The sequence below is a fragment of the Bactrocera neohumeralis genome, chromosome 5, assembly GCF_024586455.1.
Source record: "Bactrocera neohumeralis isolate Rockhampton chromosome 5, APGP_CSIRO_Bneo_wtdbg2-racon-allhic-juicebox.fasta_v2, whole genome shotgun sequence".
Classification (NCBI taxonomy): domain Eukaryota; kingdom Metazoa; phylum Arthropoda; class Insecta; order Diptera; family Tephritidae; genus Bactrocera; species Bactrocera neohumeralis.
In genome coordinates, this window is record NC_065922.1 from 45,747,636 (window position 1) to 45,767,031 (window position 19,396).

Genomic DNA, 19,396 nt, shown 5'->3' on the forward strand with positions numbered 1-19,396 from the left:
AAAAGACTTGAAAAAATATGCAAACACATTTGGAGCACATTTCTATAGCAGTATTTATGCATGTGTATTTATAAATAACTATAAGCAAATATATTTGCACTTACACACACACACATGCTTTTCATTGCACTTGTAGCACGAAAACATTTGTTGCTATTGTAAATTTATTATTATTAATTATATTTCCAGCCATAGATCATTAGTTATTGACCGCAAAGTGAATGTTTGCTTATAAGTGCCACACACACAGACAAGCAACTACTCACGTATTTGTATGCGCGCATGTGCAATGGCTATAAATTAAAAAAGTGTTAATTTCACTTAATTCATTGCTTTAATTAATAATGTCTGCAATAGTTTGGCAGCTGCATTATACATTACAAATGCGCTTGCGCCTTACTTGTGGCATTTCGGTGTGGAGAAATGTGAAAAACTAAATGGATTTGCCCGCCATATGCATTAAAGGCATGTTTTTTGACAAAAATGTTGACAATTATAGATGTGTGAAAAGCTGCATGCCAACAGCGCTCGGTCAGGTGTTTAATAAAAGCATATACATTATTTATAAACTATTAATTTAAGTGTAGAGCAAACGAAAAAATTATAATTTTAATTTAAAATTGAAATATAACGGTAATTAGACAGCGCACACTAAAATGTGCACAGTTATAAATTAATTATTAATTAGAAGGAGAGGAATATGTAGGGCGAATGAGCAAAAAAGTCTTGAAATTTCATAAAAAGTGCATAATTTAATTAGAAAGAACGTATATATGTATTTACAAAAAAAAAATGGGATAAGACTCATACATATCATCACCTAAAATGCAAAACAAGGTATGAAAAAAAATTGAATTTTATTGTTTACGATTCACTACAGTCATGTTACATACATATACTTATGTAGAATAATATTTGCAGTTTCCGCTGACAAATATAACCAATATATAACCCATATATAACCATTTTATAACCAAAACTAAAGTTTTGTTTCAATATGAGTGGTTTCTATTATATCGGTTTTCCTTCGACTGTGAATAAATGATGTTATGTTATTTTGCATTTTAAGTGACGATATGTACTTTATATACATATGTATATGTACTACTTTACCTACGACATTTTATACCAATTACTACTACTAACGACCAGAGAAAAATGTGAAAAAATCCAGGAAAAAACGGAAACCTTTAATGTTGAAAATACTAAATATCCTGCTCCACGGAACAGTGTCATGAGCAGACTAATTGAGGAAAGTAAACGACGCAAGCCTTAGAAAAGTGAGGGTAGTAACTGCAAATTGTACAAGTTCTGGGGAATCTGTATATGTAAGAACCGGCTGCATGCCAATCGACTTATTAGCATTATTAGAGGAAAAGTGGACGTTGAAGAAAACAAGAACAGATGTTATCACCTACGAAACCTTGGAAAAATGGCATGCTCGCTACGGCAGATGGACGGGCAGGCTAACCAGATCACATCATACTACACAAATGTATGTCTTAAGACGAGAAACCACCCGGAAGTATTGCGAAGTGGTCTCAGGGTTGGCGACGGCACCCTAGAGGAGAGTTTTTTAGTGAACTGCAAGTGGTTCATACCATTGTTGTGACGACACAATGATGATGCGGAGAAGGCGTATTTCATTGGCCTTCATCACACATTGGAGTCTTATAGTCATCACAAACCTTAATACGAAAGTGTTTAAAATAAGCAAATTAGTTGTCATAAGCGTTTAGGAAAGGCGACCTATTGTCCCCATATCACAAGTCAAGGGCCACAATAAAATTTTGACGGAGGCAGACGTATGTCTTATGATTCTATTCAGTCACATCTGAATAGAAACAAGCACTTGACACCAAAAAACGCATTTATATAAATAAATTAGTTTGCTTGTAAATGGAGTGCCAGCACTCCTTGGCATTGGCTCTACATTGCATTGTCTGTATAGAATGTTACGGAACAGTTGAAATTAGCCAGAGAGCACCGAAATTAGATAGCAAAAGACCAAAAGCTTGTAATCTTGTCAGTCGAATCTAAATTTAATAATTTCCAACCAGTTTGCAAACAATATTGCTGACATTGCCATTGGGGAGACCATCCAAAGGAACCATGACATACAAATAGTGAAGTATGGTGAAAGAGCCCCCCATAGTATGGGCTTACTTCACATACTGGCATGTCGAGAAAAGAATATTATCTGTATTTTTTGCAGGCCATATACTCGATTTTGTAGAAAGGAGTGCTTGTCATAAAGAATAAGTCATATTTCAACAGGAACAAAACAAACATCCAAAATCTTGAAGTAATGGCTTGCCGAATTAAATTTCTTATTGATATAGTGGCTAGTCGAAAGTCCTGATCTCAATTCGATTGAGAATTTGTGGTCAATCGTCAAATGAAAGCTAAGACAACACCGATCAATCCCAACGAATCTGGAGGAGTTTTGGCAAAGGGTACAGCGATAATGACATGCCGATATTAGACCGCTATAGCATATAGTTGACCGGAATCAAACTCTTGTATGGAATTTTTTTTTTAGTTTGCGAGGCGTCTTCACGATATTATTATTTAACACAACGGTACAATCGCCGAAAGAATTCCGAACGGACCACTAAGCATATATTTGCCTTACTGACGGATCACAACGAAATTCTTGTTTGAAATCTTTTGTATTTGTGAAGGGTATTAAGGGATTGATTTTTTCTTGTTGTTTTTTTTTTTTCAAAGATCCATTTTGAACCATATTTTAAAACAAAATTGTAACTATTTATGACAAGAAAGTAGTTATTAAGTTTCAGTAGTGATTGAAAAAAAGAAATTATTACTTCTGCTATGCCAGTTTTAAGGGGTTACATGGGTTTACAGGTTTCAAAAAATCGATTTAGTTTTATTATTTTATTAAATTCTACAACACTTCTAGATTATTGTACTAAATTTTCAAGTTGATTTGAGCAATAGTTTCGGAGATGTAGCCTTGAGAAATTGTGTGCTCGAGGCTAGCTAGGCTAAGTGCGCTGTCTTTAAACGCGTTTTTTTCGAAACTGTGTTTTTGAAGTCGGTTGACAATATTTCTTGAGAACTGCTCAACCGATCTTTATAAAACTTTACACAGGTCTTTGAGATACAATTCTGAAAGACTTGAGCGAAGGATTGTTTTTCGATTACAAATATTTTTCACTGAATTTTTTTTTTTTTTTTTGTAAAAATGTCTGCCAAAAATACAATTTTCAGTTTTTCTTCCTTCCTCAAGTACTACGTTAAGGTTTTAACTAAAACACGTATTTTTAGCGTCCCAATGGCCGAGTTTAAAATATTTTTTCCAAAAATTTCAAAAAAAAATTTTAATAAAATATTTAATTTTTTTATATGAGAAAAATTTTTGAGGCTGTTTTATACACGATAAAACCAATGAAACCCCTTAAATTTTATTTTAAATGTTCTGAATTCCTTCAATATTTCTACTAAAAATCTTTCTACAAATGATTTTAATTTGTTTTACTAACTTTTTATAGCATTATTCAAAAGCATGCACTATCGTTGGAAGCATAAAAAACTATAGAAAAGTTTATAATGAATAAAAACATCCGTAATAGTGTGAGAAAAATAGATAAAATTAAAATAAAAAGTTACAGTTGTTTGCAGTGCTGTTTTTCTAAATAACTGCTGTCAAAAGCACTACCCTCAAATCAAAATGATTTTTTTCGCATATTTTGTTTGTTTATATATTTTTTGTTATAAGTCCTAGGGGCGACACCTGATTGTGCTGCTCATTTACATGTGTATGTAGGTATGTAAACAAGCATAGACAGTTTTAAAACCTGTACATTAAAAAAAATATATAAATATATTGAAATATAAATGAAAAAATCATATGCTGGGTGTAAATAGGCCCCCTATGAGCTAAGCGTGTGACAAAGCACAAAAACTTTTCTCAAAACTCTTGATATGCCATTTTTCTATTAGATATTCATTGCTTTTTTGCTTTACTGATTTTCTTTTTATATTTATTTTTTTTAAACAAACTCCTCCACAAAAGGAGTCACTTTCTTGTTGTCCTAACACATATGCATGTAAAAACTAAAAAATAGACAGCAAAAAGGAAGCGAAAATGGAAGAAAGAGAAAGAAAAAACAACAGCGTTATCAACCTTTTAAGGCAAACACACAAAGCGTTTTTTAAGTTACACACACTTCGTTGACTGCTGGCATAGTTTGAAAGCCTTTCTATTGTTTTGTGAGCGAAACTTTATCAGCGCCAAACAACGCCGACACACACATGCACACAGCATGGCATAACATAGCATAAAAAATAGCATAGCATAAGCGCACATAAAGCACACTTTAGCGCCTACTTAGGCGCACACACAACACACACACACATAGAAATGGCGTAAAAAATGCGCCGCTTCAATTACAGTCCCCTTTGGGCCGTTTAGGCGTCACTTCAGCGCCACTCAGCCATAACTTTTGAGTTCTCAGCACAAAAAATTGTGTTTCATATATATTAAATAAATATATATATATGTATGTATGTATGTATGAATACATAGTGCTATTTGCATAGCAAAGGCTGCGCGTGGCGCTGAGTGGCAAGTTAAATGAATAAGTTTGCAAACTATTTACGCTTTACAAATCCCTCACCTTGGCACTTCCGTTAGCTTTGCATTTTGCAGCGGCTATAAATGCAACGCTGCCCAGCAATTTCCATTTACCTTTCCACTACTTTATTTATGTCTGCATAAAACGTTACAGCTGCTGGTTGTTGTTTTATTGTTGTTGTTTATGGCGCGCGAGTTGGCTAAATTTAATTTGTTCCGTTGCTTAACGCTAAACTACGAATAATGCGACTGCAAAACTGTTTTCAAAAAACAAAACAACAAAAAAAAGCAACAAAGCATAAAAGCAGGCGTAAATGCAGCGGCAAGTGGGTCCTTCTGCCGGATGTTGCTGTCGCACTGCTTGCTTTTGTATATACATGTATGTATGTGTGTGTGCAATTTGCTGTTGCGCTTTTCTTCCGTTCCCTTCTTTCCCTTTCCTTTCCTTCTCTTCCCCTCACTTCGGCGCTATAATTTGCTTTTGTTAACCCTTTCTATGCTCGCATTTGTATGCTCTCTGCTTCCTCTTAACTCTCGTTGTCCCAATCAACACCCACATCACTGCACACAAGCTCGGCTGTTTGTTGTTTTTGTTGTTGAATTTTTAATTTTCGAAAGTATTAAAAAGAGATTTTGGTGCTTTCGAAAAGTTGTTGGTTTTACCGAAAAGCTACTGCTGTTGCCGAAACACACGTTTGCTGTCTGTATGCGTTCGTGTGTGTGTGTGTGTGTTGCTCACAAGTTGTGTCTACACGATTCCCAAATGCCAGCAACAGGCGCTTTTGTTGAATTGGAAATTAGTGCAGGCTTTGCCAGTCAGCTATAATTCGTGCCAGTTCTCGAAGTTTGGGAAAAAAGCTTCGCAGCCGGATTATTTCAAAGGCAAGCGTTGGTTGTTTCATTAAAGTGATAATGATTGGAATTAGAATGTGAATAGTTAATGCCGTAATCCACAGCCGATTGTATTAGTTACGCAATCCTTTCAGTTGTGTTATTTTCGAAATAAAATATTTGGAAATAAAATGGCAATAAGCTCGAAATAAATTGACTACAGAAATATTTCATTGAAAGAGACTTGTATTTATACTATGCTAAGCTCTTTGGAAAGTAAGGTTAGGTGAAGTAAACTGTAAATTTTCCTTTTCATATTTATGTTTGTATTTTTCTGCTATCAAATTTTCTGTATAGACATTCTAGTTTTATTTTCAGAAACAAGATTTGACGTGTTTCTTCTAATAACGAGTAAAGCTTATATGAACTGAACTAAGTTGTTAAACACGAACTAAATTTGAAGAGCTTTTTATATTAATGTATTATGTAAACTGATGACTACTTCAAAATTTCAAATAAATTTGATATATATATATATTGCGAAACTGGGGAAATTTGTCAAAACTTTTTAACTTGACCTACTTTATTCTCTTTTATCCTCTCAAATTCTACACGGAACTAGATATTCTTGTACACTTTACAACTAAACATATCTGAAAATTTATCGCTAAGTAAATCATATTCGTAAACATGGTCTTAAATATTTAATGTTTCTTCGAAAGATCAGTTTAATGTACGCAAAGCAAAATCACCAAAATAAGGAAACTTGTTATGTGAAAAAGCAACAGAAATATAGAGGGATAAATGAGTCTCATCCCACCACCTTAACATACACACCACATTAGCACATAACATCGACTGCACCTCACAACACTGATATGCAACCTTCACCATATCATCACATACAGTTCACATTATACACTTCTTATGACAGTATCACACATCGACACCCACACATAAGTACACCACACACCATCACACCACACAAATCACATCACAATAAGGAATAAAAGGACCGAAGAGGGGATCCTTCGCACTTCGATAACAACAGCTATCTTGTACGCTTTTTCGCGATCATATCACGTCCCGAGTGTCTGGAACATCTCCCTCATTTATCATATAAAGTCGTTCTTCTTTTGATTTGAAAAAGTGCTAAGGTTAACTAAAAAAGGGGATAATACAATAGGGATATCGTTATGTATTATACCTGAAGTAAATTAGTCATGCGTAAAAAGATTTTTCTGCTAACCTTAATCGACAAACAGGTCGAAATTTGCTTATACTTCAAAAAGCTTAGTCTTCATTGACAGAAAATTTCGGTCTAATACTATTTCATTCCTTTACAATTCATAATTTAAAAATAGTTACATCTCTATTTTTCCCAAGAAGTTGGGAAAATGAGAAGCCTTGCCTATAGTAACTCTATTTTTCACTATTTTTCAGCTTGTTGTTCAGGTATTTGCCCTAGTTATTGATCTGGTTTCTTCTTTTACTTAAGGAGTTGGGACAGTCTATCAATCGATTTTTTATGGGTTAAGTAAGGTACATTTGAGGGTTCTGAATAAATTATTCAATTGTTAGAAGTATGATAAAATAAATTGAGTTTTACAATTCGTTGCGGTATCGAAGCATTTGGCCCAGGTAGCCTCTATGTAGAACTTAAAACGCATTTTTCTTGGAACTGCTCCCTTCAAAGCAGATAACTAAATAACTGGTAGTCTAGTCTCCGAACACATTCCGAAAGACTCCGAATCGAACATTTTGAACTGAATTTTCATTGAAAGATCAACATTGTGCGAAATACTGATAAAAAACCAAAAACGTACACAATTTACTAGCAAGTCCCATGTAGATTAAGATTCATTTCTTATTTTGCATCAAATGGCACGAGTTTCTTAAACCATGGACGCTTGAAGAGGCCCGCTTGAAAAATATGATTCCGAAAATTGGCACGGTAATCAGTACTGTTGGTATAAAAGCGTCATTGCATTGAAAGCAGCGTAACCCAACTGGTTGTTTCTCAGTTATATCAGTAACCTAAAAAATCCTTCGCCCAAATATTCCAGGCTTAAATATTGCCGATTTGAGTTTATGTAGTAGTAGGATTTAGGGAAAATATTGAGTAGGTTCAAACAGATTAAATAGAAAGTTGATTGATGAGAACTAAGTGAAAATGATCTATTAAAAACTGTTTCCAGACTCAGTTGTCATCTATAAAGAGCAAGTACAAATATCTAAAAAAATTATTTATTTTTTTGATCATACGATATACTATAAATCCAATTCATTTCATTTCATATATTTTTATATTTTTAAAATTTTTCCAGATTTTGCCTGCAAATACATGAAAGTGAGTTGTGATAAGCTGGGTTCCTGCATAAAAGTATAATCCATAGTTATAAAAAGTAAGTAGTATTTAGCACTAATGCACACTTATATACCATATAGACACATATGTTGTCCATTATTTCCCAAGTTTCCGCAGCTTTTTCCTTTTGCCACTATAAAACCATACAAGCAGCCTTCGTGTTAGTTGCAACTTTTTGCGATTCTTGTCACCACGATAAGTGCATTTTTTCGATACATTCTCACCACATACGAGTGTATGGGTTTTGTCAAGCGCCGGCACACCACTAACTGCAAGTACTCGTATAACCACGGCTAGCTGCTAGCGCAAATGCTTTGAGTTGCCTGCCATAAAATAATAATAAACTAACCGAATTTACGGAGAAAAGTGGCAGCGTGGAAAAAGAAAAATCCGCAAAAAACATATTTTTTATAAAATTTAAGTTCGCTAAGTTCGTTATTTCTCGTTGCTTTTATGACCGAATCGCCGGCGCCGGCATATGCCACAGCAGTGGCAGGAAGCAAGTGGCGGTTGGACAGTTAAATCGGTTATGTTGCCGTTGCAGTGGCAAAGTGGGCGTGGGTGCATGATGGTGTGGCAGAAGTAAACTTACTTTAACAAGTTTTATTCCGTTTTGCGCTTCATTTTTACATACTTGCATTTGACCAAGTTTCGCTGGAACTTCTGCAGTTTTACTATTTTCCATTTACGTCAATATTTTCTTGCGACTTTTCTACTTTTCTCCCCACTAAGTCCGTAATAATTTCGATCGTTCGTTTTAGTTTTCTTATTATTTCTTATATTTCTTTGCTCTTCTGTGCCGCTCTGTTCTGTTGGTCATTGTACTGTCGAGTGAAGTGCCAAGCGTTTGTGCAATTGAGTCGAGTGTTTGTTGCTGCTGCTGTAAGTCAAGTGTGCGAGCAATGGTTAAGTGGGAGGTCCTGCTTGTCAATGTGTGTTTTAATTCAATTTTTTGCACTTTTCCTGCCAGGAAAAGTTTTATTTATTTATTGGTTTATGGTCGAGGGCAGGAAACGCAGTTGAAATTATGCTAATATTGAAAAATTGTATTTATTTGTATGGGAAATGATTGAAGTTGCATTGATTTGCAATAAAATAAATTAAATTTCGACTATTACCACAAACTGTGCTTTCACGGAAAGTTTGTTGATAAGAAAATTTGTTTGTTGTTTTATGAATTTTTTAGTCTTCACCGTTGTAAAACTCGATATGAAGACAAGTAAGGAAGAGCTTCATTCGGATTTAACCGAACATTTCATAGTCTTGCAAGGATTAAAGCCAGGAAAGTCCCTTTGGTACATAAAGCTAGTTAGTTGTATGGGGTGTAGAGCGAGGATTCACCCTAGTTTTGTCATTCTTAGCACAAATTTCCATCGTTATAAGAAAAACACGTATCGTCGCGGAAGTTCGAAAATCTTTTTATTAGGTACATAAGGCTAAAGGAAGTATTAACTTGGTTCAACCCATTTGTAGCACACATACATACTACTATCAGGAAAGGATTTTCATGAATTTCAGTTATAAGTTTGACACATTGACCAATATTTTCGATGAAATTATTTAATTTGCTACTACACGTTGGTTTTACTTGATATTGAATGTTTTTAGTCCTGTATGCCGTTGAGTCGAGTCTCCTTCGTAATAGTATTCATTAAAATAACGCTTTCCTAACTACAATAAGAACTAGAACAAGTAAGGAAGGGCTAAGTTCGGGTGTCACCGAACATTTTAAACTCTCGCATGATAAAGTGATAATCGAGATTTCATTATACGTCATTTGCATATTTTTCAAATACCGTATTTGTGTAAGTTTTATTCCGCTATCATCATTGGTTCCTAATGTAAGTATATATTATACAGAGAGTGCATCAGATGGAATTCAAAATAGCGTTATATTGGAAGAAGGCGTGGTTGTGAACCGATTTCACCAATATTTCGTACATGTCATCAGGGTGTTAAGAAAATAATATATACCGAATTTCATTGAAATCGGTGGAGTAGTTCCTGAGATATGGTTTTTGGTCCATAAGTGGGCGAGGCCACGCCCATTTTCAATTTTTAACAAAAGCCTGGGTGCAGCTTCCTTCTGCAATTTCTTCCATAAAATTTAGTGTTTCTGACGTTTTTTGTTAGTCGGTTAACGCACTTTTAGTGATTTTCAACATAACCTTTGTATGGGAGGTGGGCGTGGTTATTATCCGATTTCTTCCATTTTTGAACTGTATATGGAAATGCCTGAAGGAAACGACTCTTTAGAGTTTGGTTGACATAGCTATAGTAGTTTCCGAGATATATTTTAATAAAAACTTATTAGGGGGCGGGGCCACGCCTTATCCTTCTTATGGAGCTAAGAAATACGTTTACCAAGTTTTATTATGATATCTCAATTTTTACTCTAGTTACAGCTTGCACGGACGGACGGACGGACAGACAGACAGACATCCGGATTTCAACTCTACTCGCCACCCTGATCACTTTGGTATATATAACCCTTTATCTGACTCTTTTAGTTTTAGGACTTACAAACAACGGTTATGTGAACAAAACTATAATAGTCTCCTTAGCAACTTTGTTGCGAGAGTATAAAAATGCCTACACAACTGCTTTGACGAAAAACACTTTGCTCTGAAGTCTCAACTAAATTAATAGTAGGTTGCTTCTTTGATAAGATTTCTACGAGTTCAATCGAAGAGACAATTGTTATAAAATCAATAGAAAATACCATAATAGTAAATAGATAGAATTAAGGGTTTGTACTGACTTTGTCCTCTTTACTATAAGTCGGTGCGTAGAGACAAACCTCCAACGCAACTATCGCAACGAATGTACTTGTATAGTTTCAGCGACAGTCAAGTCGCACTTAAAGCGATCTCTGCTTACGAAATCCAATTGCTATTGGTGCAGGAGTGTATGGAACGGATCAATAGTCTATGAGATCGTAACCAAGTGCACCATATCTGGGTGTTCGGTTATAAAGGTATAGCCGGAAATCAATTGGCCACCAACATGGTAGGACCTGAACCTTTCATTGCTGTTGGTCTCTGTACCACAAAGGTGCTGCTCGACAGGGATAAGAGTGTTCAGGGAGGGGTATTGGCAACAACTCCAAGGCATGCGCCATACCAAGTTGATAATGGGTGGTTACAACCTTAAAAGGTTTAAACATGTAATTAACCGCCCAAGGGATAAACTCAGGCGACTTATAGCTCTCTACACTTGCACTTATATAACATGGGTCTATCTTCTTGTGCAAATTGCCGGTTCTGCGACTGGAGCTTGAAACTCCAGAACACCTGCTAATTGACTGCACAGCAATCTGTAGGCAAAGGATAAAGGCTCTTTGATCTACATATATTTCCAAATAGGGCTTCAACACCTAGCAGTATATTGGAATTTATCAATATGCTGGGGCTAAGTGAGTCATTGTGACTTAGGAGAGGACACAATAGAATTTAAGTCGCGGTGCAATCCTCATTTATTTATCTAATCTTTGCCCTGTTTCTAAAAGGAAACTTTTTCGACAAGAGAGCAGCGCTCAAACATTGTGATTAGGTAATCTTTTGTTTCTTTCGCATTGCTCGGTTAAAAGTTGGAGAGTCGAATCTAATATAGAGATTATGCAAATGAGAACTATGATGAGTCAAAACACAGTTCTTAATATCAGTCCCTTTAGCTTTCAGCGTAAATACGAAACGAAACCTCAAAAGTTGTGGGCTCTAACAAAAGCTCAAAATAGCTTCTCATAATATATTTCTCGATATAAAAAGAAATTTTACTTTTATGTATAGAAGTAAAGAAGTTATCAACGCCTTCAAAAGTTGTCCAATTATCCATAACAGAAAACATTGTTCCTTTTAGAAACTTAACAATTAATGAGCACTAGACTTCATCACACACTCTTGCCTTTCAATTTTGAGCGTTCTTTCTATTTAAACTTTTGGTGTAACCAAAGGCGCTGGTTTGCATATTAATACACAGAAGTTAGTTAAAAATGTCAAACTAAAGATGCCGCCAGTAACTGCTAGTGAAGTGGAAAGTCGCGTACCAATACGGCAGTTATGCAGACCATGTGGCATGTGGCAAGCAAGTGCTTAGTATCGAAATTAGCACGAGCGCGCTGTTAAGTAAGTTTCGTTGAACTCACATTAGTGAATTTTCGAAACGCGAATATGACACTTTTGCACAAGTTAGTGCAGAGTTGAGAGCGAGTTCAAGTGGCGTATTGAGGTAGCTGATATAAATAAATGTCACGTTTAATGCATGCGACAAAATGTGCGCTCGACTTTCGGTAGTCAATGTGGGCAAATTAAGGAATTGTGCGTGGCACGAAGTTTAAGTTAGCGGCAGGTCTTTGAACTTGACAAGCAATTTCGATTATATATTTAAGAGTACGAAAGTTTAGCGAAACTAGAATCATTTAGAAGAATGTCTTGCGTAATTATTTTTCTGTTCATAATCATTAGAGCATAAGCTGATGATTACAACATAATGTAATTCTTAAATAACTATATAATGTAATTAGTATAACAAATAGTCAGTGCAACATAATGTAATGATGATAACATAAAGTAATGATTACAATGATTACCAAATAAAGTGATGATAACAACATAAGATAATGATTACAATGGAAAGCAATACTTACAGCACAAAGTAATGATTACAATATAAAATAATGATTACAATATAAAGTAATGATTACATTAAAAAGTAAAGATTACAGTAAAAATTAATGAATACAACATAAAGTAGTGATTACAATGCAAAGTAATGATTAAACATAATAGTAATCATTACAATAAAGAATAATGAATACAATTCAAAGTAATGATTACAACATAAAGTTGTGATTACAATACAAAGTAATGATTACAATACATATATTATTAAAATATGAAGTATAGATTACTATATAAAGTAATGATTAAATATAATAGTAATCATTACAGTAATTACAAAAAACATAAGACAGTACATGACCACACATGTAAATGCATGCATGCTAACTCAAATGTGCCATAAACTGCGCTTTAATAAGCAGCGCCTCACAGTATGCAACAATTTTTGTCTGCTTTAAGCCATAACACCGCTATTAACTGGTATTGGTGGCGCAATCACGTCTGTAAGCGACGTCTAGGGCACAGCAAAACCACAAAGTCACCACAAGAAAGAGAAAAATTGAGAAAAACGCCGAAAAAATTGCCGGGTGAACTTTCCTACGCCGCAAACATGCCGCAAAGCAGCCAAGTATGCTTAGCACGGGCAGAATGTAGAAGCAAAAAACCAAAAAAAAAAACGAAAATAATACGCAAAGTCTGTGCAACTTACCATAAAAATTGCTTTTCCCTTTAATGAACGGGCCTCAGTGCTGCGCTGGCTGCGAGGCGCGAATTCGCAGACACATATGTATGTGTGTGTGTGGCAGCGAAGTGACTGGCGGCAGCGGCTGTTTTACACTTATTCGTTGCACTTATTGCTGCGCTACTTTTTTGTTGTTTTTGTTGTTGTTTATATTATTTTTTGCCTGATTGCTGCCGCATAAACGAATTTATTTATTTGTTTGATTGCATGGAAATTATTTGCATGCCTCAATTTTTGCTGCCACTTGTCACAGCATGTACACATGTATGTATGTTTGTGTGTGTGTGTGCGGTAGAATTCTTGCAAAATTCGTGTATGTTTTGCTTGCAATATTTTCGTTGTGGCTGCAGTTGTTGTTTGTCATTCGATTGCCGCAAGCATAATTTTTATTTGCCTACTTTAACTTTTATTTTATTATTTATTTTTTGTTGTTGTTGTTGCTGCTTTTTTCAGTTTTTCCACACTCGTTGTTAGTTGTTGCGCTTGTTGTTTTAGTGCATATTTTTGCTGCTAGAAATATCACATATACTTGCCGTTATTTGCACATATGCACGCGTTGTTGTTGTTGTTTTGTTTATTTTTAATGCCGCATTGCATGCAAACACGCATGGAATCGGTTATTTGTTTTAATTTCATAAACTTTTTTGTTGTACATATATTTTTACTTTTTCCTTTCTGTGTCTGCGGCCTTTTTTCGCTGGTTTTCCGTATCAATCATGCACTCTTTGTAATTTTTTCGAAAATACTTTTCGCTTTTATTTCATTGTATTGCACTGTGTGAGCTAAAAATAAAAAGAATGCAAAGAAAAATGTAATTACTTTTTTTACTTGGTGAAAATAATTTAAATACATGCATGTGCATGTTTGTAATCGAAAAATTATGCATATTTCGTAATAACTGAAATTATGGTAAATTAATGGCACTACAATTAGTAGGCTTTAAATAATTTTAATAAAATACATAAATGCAAATTTGAGCATTTTCTGCACAAACTATTTGTTGAAGCGATTATTAATACACCTTTTCATTCTGAAATCTCACAAAATTTATTCACAAATCTAATTATACCGTTTCGATATTTTTTTATAAAAATTTTTAGTCGCCTGAAGAAGATAGCGAGATAGCAATATATCGTCACTTAAAATGCAAAACAATATATCAAAAATTCGGTTATATATTGCTTATATATATGTTATATATATGGTTATATATTTTCGGTTATATCTCAGATATATTTTATATATAACCTATATATATATATATTTTATAACCAAAACTCAAATTTTGCTTCAATATGAGTGGTTTCTATTATAACGTTTTTCCTTCGCCTGTAAACTTATGAAAAGTGAAGTTGCGTTACTTTGCATATTTGTTGACGATATGCTTCAATTTCTTCAGCGAATTGAGTTTAAAACTTAAAAAACTTCGCATATTTTAAAATTTTATTAGAAATCTTTAGTCGATCAGTCGCCTTCAAAAATTTGTTCTGCAGGCAGTTTTTACATATCCGTTTTCTCAAGACTAGTTTTCTAGAGCAGATTTTTGAGGTTTGCTCAAGAATACTTTTCTATAAAAGATTTTTGAGTTACAGTGAGTGAAAAAATGAAAGAGCGCGAATACAGTTAGCGATGTCTTTGACAGCCAAATCAGCCGCCAAAAAAATGTTAAGTTGATCTATAAGAGTTGCTGAGTGCCTCTACTATTTCACTCAAAAGGAGAAAATTTTCACAATCTCACAGTTTTTAATAGAAAGTCATCACTCCAAAGCCATTTTGTATATTTTCAGTGATTCTACAGCTTTTACGACTGTTTTTGAATAGTGTTTGAAAGATCACAAATATCATAAATCGATAAAGTATGAAGAATTGGATGACTAAATCGCATGCCTTTTTAAATGTATTGATATTGATTTCAACACCCAAAGTATTTGAATTTACTTCTATAGGTCAAAGACTGTTAGCATTATTACACCTTATGGAAATTTAGAATTATACAAAGGAAGTTCATGATAACTTTTAATAAAATGGAACAGGCGGAGTGGAAATTAAACGCCTGTGCGTTACTTGTATTGACTACTAAGCGTTTTGTTAATTTATAAGTTCGAATCCAAGAGTTATTCTTTTCTAAGGCTTCATAAAGAGCTATATACAGCAGTCCAAGTGCGATCTTCGATCTGCCATTTTATCTATCCTAACCTTTAATAAAACGGTTATCTTCAAATTTTTCAAAGAGAATACCTATGCACTTAAGCACTGTACTGACCTTAAGTCCATCTTTAGACAGAACTTCTTAGCGCTTTTAATTCCTTAAGGCTTTATCGCCCGCAAAAAAATCTCTCTCTCTCTATCCGGTCTTTTAGAAAATAACTTATTACATATTATAAATGTTCAGGAATATCATTTATGGACTTACAACTACTAGTATAAAGCGGCATCTGATTCGAACATGCACTAAAAATTCCAGGTCCATCCTATCACAATATTTGCGGCAGGTGCGATCTAGCAGGGAATGAGGAAACCGTTTTCCACTTTAGACCAACTCTAACACAAACCGGACAAAAAATACTTAAATCCCAACAGTCACACTTTGAATGGCTGTCCACAAAAAGTATATACCAGGTATATAAATAGTTTCATTAAGAGGACCAAATGGTTCCACGATAGTTCATCAAAATTACCATTATCGCAGAGTGGCAGCACTGCTACTTAACTACCTAACTTCCCGGAAAAACTTTGATAAATCTTCTGTCTTCGAACTGCCAATATTTATCAGTTGCAGTATGTGTACTTTATGTATTTTCTGGTTCTATATGCTTTTTGTATAAAGTGGATGAAAACTTTTATTATCCCCTATATGATGCAGTAGATGTTGATCCTCCGAGCATGTTGAGCCTCTGCACAAAAAACAAATATTTTTATTGAACCCTCGTTCGTGTTTCGAGAAACTTTAAAAAAAAATTAATTAAAAGTTCCTGGCCGAACCTTCGGCATCTAAATAGTCCATCCAGTTTTGAATATTTGCAATTCAATATTATAAGCTAGGCATCCGGACTGGTCAGTCCTTATAGTGTATAAAATATATCACAAGTATGAAAAATACCTCAGATTTGTTTATTACTGGAGATCTCAAACTTAGAATCCGACTTAAACTTCATTTATATTTAAGTAGCTCGATTTTCACTGCAAAACCTATAGAGATCTTAAACTTGATTTTTGTATTTCCAACAAATTTTCTTAAGGCAGTAGGACTGTGCTTCAGTTAGTTTCATTATAAATGTTGACCTAGAAGGACAGCGAACTCGTACTCGTAAAGCGTACTTGAAATGATTTCAATGGTTTTTCCAAACATTTATTAACTTCGACTTATTATTTGCCTGAGACCTTGAAACTCGATTTCTTTTTCAAAAAAAAAAGGTAAATAGTATGTCAAAAATATTTGCGTTTTCCACTAATAGTTCTTAATTTCTTATAAAGAATCGTAAGATCCTACAAATGAAATAAAAAGAATCACCTTGACCCCTTTCATGGCACTTTTCACCGCCGTCTAAAAAAATATCTAAAAATTTGCACTACAGTTTGCTGTCTCTTGGTGTTCGAAATTTAATTTGTGATGCCACAAACGAAAATCAAGTGAAAGAGGTAAAAGAACGCGCGAAAGATGTGAAAAAGAAATTGACAAAATAAAAAAAAGGAAAACAGAATGTTGCTTCAAACGAGTTTTTGCGGTCTGTATGCAGTGGTGAGCTATTGTTTGGTGTACGCTTGCAATGGAGCAAAGCTACACGACAACAAAAGCAACAATAACAACAATATAGACATGTATCGTGTAGAGATCGCTTAAGCTACAAGCCAATTGCAACAAAGGCATCCACTGGACGATTGGAGGCTGTGTGCAACAGACCACGAAACTGGTTTTTCCGCAGAACGATTGCTTTGAAGGTTCGAGAGGAAGCAAGAAAAGTGGTAAGTAATTCTTGATGTTGCTGATGAAATGAGGAGCGAGGGAAAGCAACGAGGTGAGGGAAGGCAACAAGGCGAGGGAAAGCAACCAGGCGAAGCAGTGTAAAATGATGAAAACGGGAAAAATGTTAGGCTTGGCATTAAGTACTCTGTCGGGTATACACACACTCGCTTGTGATCTACAAACACGCACACATACAAACGTATTTACGCGTGCACACAAAGCTTAGCTGTCACTGCGTCGCTTTTACGCCTTCGCTTTGAGCGCAATGTTGTTTAGTTGCGCTTGTTAAGCAGCTAACTTAGTTAGGCTTGATTCCCTTTATTGCATTTCAACTATTTTATACTTTTACGCATTTTATTGCTGCCTCACAATACCACACACATACATGCATACACACATACTTATATGTTGTTGCTTGTAGTTGCAGCAGACACTCGTTTTATTTCGTTGTTGTTGTTTCTCAGCTTCACATTTATACATTTTTTTGACTTTTCTTTTGTTTTTTATTTATTTTCTTTTGTTTTTATTAAATTTTCGTTTTTTTATTATTTTATTTTATTTTTTATTTTTCTTCTTCTTCTTTTTTTATGTATTACATTTTTTATTATCAGCGTTGTTGCAAATTCCTTGCCTTTTTCCTGCTTTGCGACCGGTTTGGCAAGGAAGCTTTGCTCAGTCTTCAGACTGTGGCATGTTGTTGTCGTGCAGCTTCGCGTCCTAAACAAACATACTCATATACACATGGAGTCACGCTTTGAAAGCCAGCACACAGCCAGTTAGTCAACCAGTCAGCCGAGTAAGTGAGTTGACTGGCAAGCAGGCAGCAGCAAGTCTCTGCAAGGCGTCCAGCTACGCGTCCTCCAATTTATGTTACTTTGGGGATTTATGATTGCCGATTTTTGTTGTTTGTGTGGCACTGCTAAATGTTGTTACTTATTTTGTTGGATGTTGCGGTTGAAACTTTTCTGATAGTCTTTATGTTTTGCTTCCTTTTGTTTTGTCATTTCTTTTGTATGTTTTGGCGTGGATTTTATTGGTCTTTGTTGTTTCTTTCATCGCAATATATGTGCGTATGTGTGGGTGTGCAGGCTCTCCTTTGCTATCAAATTAAAAATTCTCCGCAAAATTCTTTTATCTGTTAAATTATTTATTTACTTTTGCTTGAAATTTGGCTAAATTTATTAGATTTTTAACAAAACAAACAAAAGTTGGTTTTTATAGCTTGCTGATAATCAGTGTGCCTCTGTAGAGCTAGAAACGAGTTGCAGCTTACAGATTTATTGACCTTTGCGGTTAGGTATTTAGGCTTTGCTCAAACAGGTTCACGCTAAACATGATACATTGCTCAATACTTTTACTTGTACTACAAGAATATAAACATTTGAAAGACTTAGAGAGAGCTGCAAGGCCGCTTAGACATATATATTTGAACATGGATACATAATAACTCTAAAATATCGGACTGGATATTAAGACAATTCAACTTTTTCGACAGATTCAGTTATAGCTTTGAAAAACAGGCCTAAACGTGCTTTCAATCTTTCGGAAAAGAAAGAGAAAAACTCGATTTTGCCGTATCGTGTTATAGAAAAAAAAATATTAATGAATTTTTCGGACTTTCAGTCGGATTTTTTTTGAAAAAGCTTGCTCAAAAGTAGGTTCAATGTCCCAAAATTAGAAATTAAATAGAGTATAAATGACACTGTAGCAAGTTATTGAACTTGTGAAGCGCATTTAGAAATATTATGACAGCTTAAAACAAAGCTCGGTGCTTTTAGTTTCTATACAAATTTAAATTTGGTTTGAAAATCGAAGCAATATATTTTTTCTACTGATTATTCTTAGGATGTTAAGATTTCTGCCTTTTCACTTTGAAGAAAAGTCGAAATATGCTAACTTTTCACTAATTATTGTTCAGAGCAGACTATTTACAAATTTGTAGTATACCTTTAGGAGCGAAATGCCCTAAATAAGTACGAGTACGCTCATTTGCTACAAAAAATATATTAAATTTTTCAATAATTTACGCAAACTAGTAAAAAGTTTTAAATATCAGCACTGCATGACACTTTAAAGCAAAAAGTATAATATACATAAACTTAAAGCTTTAAAAGCAATTTCCGCATTGCCTACAGTAAGGCGCTTGACAGCATACTCCTTCAGCACTTTGTCTGCTAACATCACCGTACTTCCTCGTGCGAAGTCCTTGCTGCTGCCAAGCTGCAAATTCACCACTTTAAATGGCAGATTCAGCTGTTGAGCTCACCGAGGC

General features: G+C 34.7%; 1 protein-coding gene across 4 annotated transcripts in view; it reads right to left on the reverse strand.

Annotated features, from left to right (window-relative positions):
- The window catches only part of LOC126758939 (irregular chiasm C-roughest protein), a 724,984-nt gene that overhangs the window by 69,097 nt on the left and 636,491 nt on the right, over positions 1-19,396 (reverse strand). For 2 of the 4 annotated variants that reach the window (XM_050473423.1, XM_050473424.1), the window contains one exon: positions 13,128-13,942. The gene's annotated coding sequence lies outside the window, so the exon portion shown is untranslated. Of the gene's footprint in view, positions 1-13,127; positions 13,943-17,525; positions 18,539-19,396 lie in introns of those variants that run through there. The other 2 variants (XM_050473427.1, XM_050473426.1) reach the window with 2 other exon arrangements.